The 7,969-nt window shown below is 42.5% G+C and overlaps 1 long non-coding RNA gene and 1 pseudogene across 1 annotated transcript; one reads left to right on the top strand and one right to left on the bottom strand.

Annotated features, from left to right (window-relative positions):
* Window positions 1–1,640: 1,640 nt before the first annotated feature.
* On the top strand, window positions 1,641–3,985 carry LOC117191177. Its single transcript, XR_004473962.1, has 2 exons — window positions 1,641–1,724; window positions 3,813–3,985. It is a non-coding gene; the product is annotated as an uncharacterized LOC117191177 (long non-coding RNA).
* Window positions 3,986–5,155: 1,170 nt separating this feature from the next.
* LOC117191162 lies at window positions 5,156–7,746 on the bottom strand (annotated as a pseudogene).
* Between the last annotated feature and the right edge of the window lie 223 nt (window positions 7,747–7,969).

The raw sequence follows: 7,969 nt of genomic DNA, 5'->3' as shown, positions 1-7,969 counted from the left end.
TTAACGTTTTTGGTTTGAACATTTTCCTCATTTATGTCTAGTTTTGGATAGTTTTTTTCATAATTATCTAACAGCGAAAAATTTTGATGGATTGAGTAAGTGCTAAGCACTTCCTTACGCGCGATTTTTTTGATTGTCATTATTTTGTTAATGTCCATCTCCTTTTCCCATACTAGGCACATCAGTCTGTCCCTAGCTGAGTGATTTTTCCCATTGCAAAGGATACACTTGAGACCAGTGCACGACCCATTGCACTCCTCGACTCCGCATTTATAGCACCTCCTAGCTGATTTGCATCTGGTCGAAGTGTGACCAAGTCTGCCACAATTATAACATTGCCTTACTCTGGGAACATATATGCTTACTTTCATCCCACATATCCCAAAAAGAGATACCTTTTCTGGGATGTCTGAACCCTCAAAACCAATTTTGACTGTTTCTAATGGTATGAGCTTGAATGTTTCGTTGTTGTCATCGGTTGTAATTTTCTGCCTTCTTGCTAATCTTTCAATTGACTTAGTTTTTATGTTAGAAGTAATATTATCCATAATTTCATTCTCAGAAAAACCGACGGGCACCCCTTTAATTACCCCATAGGATTCCACATAGTCTTTTGGTATAAATACCACTAAATTCATTTTTTTTAACTCCTCATTTAAAACTAAATCATTTGCTTCGCTGAAAACCTTAAAATAAATCTTGTATAGAGTGGCGCAAGAGCTACGATTTCTTTAATTCCTTTGATTTTAAGGTGTCTTATTTTTTCAAAAAAAAATAAGCCATTTTTGGTGTTTTTGTTTTCGAAGATGGTACTGTTCTTAGTCGATACTAGTACAGCCGCATCACCGATGTGGCACTCACTATACAACACTGTTTTTCTTTCGATACCTACATTTGATGGGTTTATAATCGGATTAGTATTTTTATTCAGTGTTTTAGTCATTTCAGTATTTCCAGTAAAACCATTTATGGCATTTGTGTGAGAATTGTTAACGGTCACACCGTCAGAAGCCTCCACCATTTTGTTACTGTCATCGTCTATCAGCATTTTGTTATTTATGTCTGTATTGGTGTTGTCGCTTTTTTGTTCCTTGCGCATCTTTTTTGCTGGGTACTTTTCGTTAGTCAAGCTGTCGAATATGTCCTCTTTCACACCTGAACACAAAGCACTGAAGTTTTTTGCTATTGTTTTTTGGGTTTGAATTTTGCCGCTTTTTGCCACCTGATCAGGGGGTTTCAATTTGGCTGACACCGAGTGACCGGCGTCCGCCATACTTGCTGGTTTAACCAGATTGCCAAGGACTTACCTCTCCTTTGGGAAATGAAAAGAGGAATAATTTATATATTGATGAAGATTTGTATAAAATAAACAATGATCCAATTTGTACAATCACTTTTAATTAAGCCTTTGTTGCTTGGAAAAAGTCACTTTTCAGACTGTTAAGAAAAAACAAGACCGGTCTCGCTCGCTGATGAAAAGGAAGTGACCGAAAGCAATTTGATTCAGCTTGAATACAAATAATACGTCAGTATATTTTCGGCATATTTTGAAATTTGTGACGTAGTTTCGGTATATTTCTGAGTGTCTGTTTACCATTGCACGTATAAAAAATAAAAGTGAATAATAAAAGTAAGCAAAAATAAGCATTCAACTTTATCAAGTGTGTGTCAAGTGTCGAGAAAGAGAATACGTCTTTAGACAGCTGCGACAGAGCCTGGAATATGTATTAATAAATGCAGTAGACACCCCACGAAATTCGCCGAATAAATACAAGTGTGTGCGTGTGTTTATTGGGGTTAAAAAAACTAAAACAAACAACGTCACGGCAAGAGCATTGCCAGCAGCAGGAACACACGCCCTACTTTGTAAAATTAAATTCCTGTTAAAACCACATACATTCAATCGGTTTGAAACGCCAAGGTTTACCCGGATTCTGCCCCATGGAAGGCCAATGCTTAATTGCTTTTGTCCTACCTGCTTTTCCGTGAATTTACGATGTCATCGGTTAAGTTACACACGCACACACTCCCCTCTCTGTCGGTGTCGGTTCGCCGCTGCCGCCTGTCAATTCTCGCTCTGCCTGCCTTGTCGGTTGTCGGTGTATTTTTAATCGCTTTTCTCGCCCAAGAATATTAAAGAAAGGAGAGGAGAGGAGAACTACACACAACGCGCAATCAAATATATGAGTTATTGTTTATACAGTCAAGGAAAAAAGTCAACATACAGCACCGATTTTTCAATATTTCGGGTTTTCGCAATGAAAATTAAAAAAGTTGGTATGCCATTATTTAGGACACTTAAAGTTATTATTATTTCAGAAAAAAAACTTAAACAAAAATGATGTATACTAAAGTTACAACGAAAAAACATAAAATGTTCACGGAAAAAAGTGTACATACAGCCTCTATGCTTTTGTATTATAGTCTCAAAGTCATCTTAATATTAATACTTTTTATACTTTTAATATTTGGTTGGTCCACCATTGGCATCTATTACAGCCTGTAGTCGTCGGGGCATCGATGCCACCAAATTTTCGGTTGTTGTGGGCGGAACTTCGGCCCAAGCTCGAATGAGGGCGGTTTTGAGGCTTTCCCGACTGCTGATGTTATACTTCCGTACCAATCTTTCTAAAATGTCCCAAAGATGTTCGATTGGGTTAAGGTCTGGGCATAATACAGCAACCAATAACGCACAACATGTGCGGTGTGCTTTGGATCGTTGTCCTGTTGGAAGATCCAACTGCTTCCCAGGCTCAATGTATCCACCGATGTATCCATCGAAAAGTGTTCAGGAGTCATTGTGCACCCAAAAACAATTGCCAATTTTTTGCACAGGATGGTTTCAAGAGCCGAGTTCCATGAAAGAAACCATTGATTTCAGAAAAGAATCGGATTTTGCGCCTGGAATTCGCCAAAGCGCACTTAAATAAGGATCCAAACTTTTGGAAAAGCGGTTTTATTTACAGATGAAAGTAAATACAACATTTTCGGAAGTGATGGCCGATCCAGAGTTTGGAGAAAGGCAAACACCGCTCTTGACCCTATAAACATAATACCCACCGTCAAACATGGAGGTGGTAGTGTAATGGTTTGGGGCGCTATGGCGTCGCCTGGAGTAGGTAATTTGGTGTTTGTGGAAGGGAATATGGATCGCTTTCAGTATAAGAAGATATTGGAAGAAAATTTGGAAACATCGGTGGATACATTGAGCCTGGGAAGCAGTTGGATCTTCCAACAGGACAACGATGCAAAGCACACCGCACATGTTGTGCGTGATTGGTTGCTGTATTATGCCCAGACCTTAACCCAATCGAACATCTTTGGGACATTTTAGAAAGATTGGTACGGAAGTATAACATCAGCAGTCGGGAAAGCCTCAAAACCGCCCTCATTCGAGCTTGGGCCGAAGTTCCGCCCACAACAACCGAAAATTTGGTGGCATCGATGCCCCGACGACTACAGGCTGTAATAGATGCCAATGGTGGACCAACCAAATATTAAAAGTATAAAAAGTATTAATATTAAGATGACTTTGAGACTATAATACAAAAGCATGAGGCTGTATGTACACTTTTTTCCGTGAACATTTTATGTTTTTTCGTTGTAACTTTAGTATACATAATTTTTGTTTAAGTTTTTTTTCTGAAATAATAATAACTTTAAGTGTCCTAAATAATGGCATACCAACTTTTTTAATTTTCATTGCGAAAACCCGAAATATTGAAAAATCGGTGCTGTATGTTGACTTTTTTCCTTGACTGTATAATAAAATGGAAATCAAAGTAATAAGAGCACTATTTTAATCTCAACAGAGCTGGAAAATACGAAAGAAACCCTCATACATATGTATGTATGCTGTGCGCGTGTGTGAGTGTGGTGCATTCAAGGCTGATAAAACAACACAAAAAAACAGAGCAAGTGACTTACTAAAAGGCGACAAACACAAAACTACGCGCTATTCATTACGCACGGAGCAACAACAATACCCGATACTCAAAATGAGTATTGGGGTATATTAGATTTGTGGTAAAAGTGGATGTGTGTAACGTCCAGAAGGAATCGTTTCCGACCCCATAAAGTATATATATTCTTGATCAGCATCAATAGCCGAGTCGATTGAGCCATGTCTGTCTGTCCGTCTGTCCGTCCGTCCGTCTGTCCGTCCCCTTCAGCGCCTAGTGCTCAAAGACTATAAGAGCTAGAGCAACGATGTTTTGGACCCAGACTTCTGTAATATGTCACTGCTACAAAAATATTTCAAAACTTCGCCCCGCCCACTTCCGCCCCCACAAAGGACGAAAATCTGTGGCATCCACAATTTTAAAGATATGAGAAAACCAAAAACGTAGAATTGTAGAGAATGACCATATCTTTAAGACTGCGGAATCTGAATTGGATCGTATTATTATTATAGCCAGCATCAAGAAAACAATTTAATTTTTTTCTCGCCCTGTCTCTCTCTAACACACAAGTAGCATAGGCGGCTTTGCTTAGAGTAAAACATTAGCGCCTAGATCTCAGAGACTACAAAAGCTAGAGCAACCAAATTTGGTATCCACACTCCTAATATATCGGACCGAGACGAGTTTGTTTCAAAATTTCGTCACACCCCCTTCCGCCTTCCCCTTCCGCAAAGGACGAAAATCTGGGGATATTCAAAAATCTCAGAGACTATTTAGGCTAGAGTAACCACATTTGGTATCCGCACTCCTGTTACATCTTACTATAAAACGTGTATCTCAAAATTTCGCCCCCCCCCCTTCCGCCCACACAAAGGACGAAAATCTGTTGCATCCACAATATTGCACATTCGAGAAAACTAAAAACGCAGAATCATAGATAATGACCATATCTATCAGATTGCTGAATCTGGATCAGATCAGATCATTTTTATAGCCAATAGGAACAAATCAATTTGCAGTGGCTACGCAGCGCCCGACGTCACGCTCAGACTGATTTTCTGTCTCTCTCGCACGCACTCTTTGTCGTGTCGTTTAATATTAGCGGCGTCTGCCGGAGGAGAGCCATACTGACTTAGTATCGGGTATAACTGTAGAGTTGCGGTGTCCGCAGCAACTCACAACGTTCCCCCTCGTTTTTTTCCTTTATTTGATTGATTGATGTACTTAATTAAAAAAAAAATATAAAACAAGGCTTTGAAATTGAAACATAATTTTCAGAATTAAATAATACTATACATATAAACAAAAACGTAACTTTAAATAATAAATGATAGATAAACTACATAAACTCGGTGGATGGCGTAAGACTCGGATTGCGGCTCATTTTCTGCTAGGCCCTGGTCTACGGAACGTGTTTCCCCTGAAGCTTCGATCGACATGTCCTCCTCGCAATCCTCTAGCTTATCGCCGCCAAAGGGCTCATCATCGCTAATAGTGCCTTCTTCGTAGGTGAATTTGAAGTGCCGTACATTTTTCTTTGTACTGAAAATAACTCCACGACTTTCACGCTTGCTGGTCCCTGGTTTTTTCAGAATCGACTGGCGTCCCTTATTGGGAGGGGGGGTATGATTAAGAGCGTTTTGTTCGGCTGCGGCCAATATAGCAGACTTGAGCAGAGTGTTGCCACCATTGGAAGAACGGCTCTCGCCTACAGACATGCGCAGGACGGTGCGAGCAGGAGAGAAGGACCGACGGTCGCGTACTACGATCACACGCTGAGTGCTGCTGCGAGATGGAGTTTGCGGGGCATCGTCCGCTGATACATCCGCCTTAGCCTTTTTCATTTCAGCATGGGCCTTGCGGAGTAATTGCATCAAGTTACTGCTGGCCTTGACCTTGGGCTTAGCGTTTAAATTGTTGCCCAGCTTAGACTTTGGTTTGGCCACAGGCTTGGCTGGTATTTTCGATTCCTCAACTGCATCGGGGTCCTGCCAATTGTTCTGTTTCCATCGCTTCAAGTTATCAAAGCGCTTGTCAACATTCTCAATCTGGAGTCGCAGCATGTCCCACCACCCTTCCAGATCCTCTGCCTGGACGGGTTTCGTCTCCTCGCTGCCATCGTAGGGTCGATGGTTCTTGCCCGTAGCTCCCGCCTCGCAACGGTCAATCAGACCGCTGAACTGCATCAATTTCTTGGTAGAGAGCAAATTTGTCTGTCCAATGGCCACATTGATCATATCTATGCCGCCCGTCTCAACCAGATGCGCCTCATTCTCCTTGCTATAGGCTTCCCACTCGCTGCAGATATCTCGCAGTCGTCGAATCTCATTCTCCAGCTGTATGCGAAAGTAGAGCACCGACTCGAGGGCCCGCCGATTGGCAACAGGATACTCCTCACCGGGCAAATACATGCTGTTTCGCTTCTCACGATCACAGCGAGAGTTGACTTTACCGCGCGAGACGCTCACATATGGACTTAAGTAGTTGGGCTTCTCATCGGAAATCCTGCGAGGAGGGGTTTGCTCCGCAGCTGCCTTCAGAGTAGAATTTTCTTGTTCTTTATCATCTGGATCTGGAAACCAATAATATTACATTTTACTCCATTTTATTCCTGTTGTACTTACCCTTAGCCAGATATGGATCCAAGATCAAACTCTCTTCAGCTGCCGTTTTTATCAAAGAGTACCTAGAAAAGTCAAATTTCCGCTTCGCTTTCGAATCTCGGTGGCTGCTCATTGGACCCACTGGACTCAGATTTGAAATCTCAATCTCTCATCAGCTCCGGCCGATTTCGAACATTCTTTTGAAGACCTACGTACTTGCTGACGTTGCTCTTGGCCTTCATTCTGGTCGACAATTGGCTGGCAAGCTTGTTTTTTATTGCCGGCCCTTTTGCTACTGCGGTCGACTTAAATTTTCCCGCAGCTCCCCCTCCGCCGCCTCCTTGAATGGGCTTTGGTTTCACTGCTGGTATTTTTAAGGTGGGCTTTCTCACGGCCGGCTTTTCGAATGGTTGCGTCCTCACATTTGGCAAATGAACAACCCCATTTGCAGAAGGTCCAACGACCAAATCTGCTGCCTTGGGCTTTGGGCCTGCTGTAGGCTTCAAGGGCAATGCACGTGAAGGTGCAGGCTTCACTGTGGCTGGCTGGACATTCCTTGCTGATGTTTGATGTTTCATGTTTGATGTTTGGGTCTTCACAGTGACCGGTTGAGGACGCGACGTTGCATGTTGCAGCTTTGCCATGGTTGCCGCAGGCTGAGCGCGCAATCTGGATGGATGACCCTGGGTACGCAATTGGGTTGCCAAAGGCTTGTTCCTCTCCGCTGCCGTCTGCGTACACTGAGTTTTTTTTGCCAAAACATATAAGGAGTGCCTTTTTGGCGGCACAAATGCCGGAGCGTTCTCCTGCTCTTTCTGGGGGTTTGTCGCAGGTTTAAGTGTTTCGGTTTTATATGTGAACATCTTTTGACCACGACGAGCAATTTGCTCGTTCTTTGTTTGTTCCTTCTTGGCAGCCTTCCAATCCACGAAGCGCTTTATGTAAAGGTCCCGGGTGGGGTTCCTCTGCTGCTGAGGCAGCTCTGGTTTTCGATTCTCCTTAGGAGGAGCGACATAGGTAAGGCATGGCTGCGCCTCCTCTGAGGGCGGTATAGGTGCCGCACGCTTGACGGGAGTTGGACTAACACTAATAATGCGGTTGCTTTGAAAACGATCCTCGCGCTGTTTTGCACGCGCCGCATTCTGGAGTTCCCGGTTCTGCTCATTGAAATTGCGTGGGCTGAAAGCAAGTGATTGCTGTTTATATAATTCCCCGTGGCGCTGCATTATGACGTCGAGAAGTAATTATTTAGGAGTTTAAAAAAAATGGAGGTACGCTTCTTAAGAATGGCGCCTTTTCAGCGTGCCATACCGATGAAAAAACGAACTTAGCCCACTTAAGCCCCTTTATTTAAACTGGATAACAACTCGAGTTAGACCGCGGAAAATAATACTAATAATAATAATATTTACCTCTTTTTTACCTGGCAAGGAAACTTTTTTGATAGATTAGGGACTTGGAATT

Source organism: Drosophila miranda, assembly GCF_003369915.1.
Source record: "Drosophila miranda strain MSH22 chromosome Y unlocalized genomic scaffold, D.miranda_PacBio2.1 Contig_Y1_pilon, whole genome shotgun sequence".
Classification (NCBI taxonomy): Eukaryota; Metazoa; Arthropoda; class Insecta; order Diptera; family Drosophilidae; genus Drosophila; species Drosophila miranda.
This window is presented reverse-complemented; position numbering and strand designations above follow the sequence as displayed.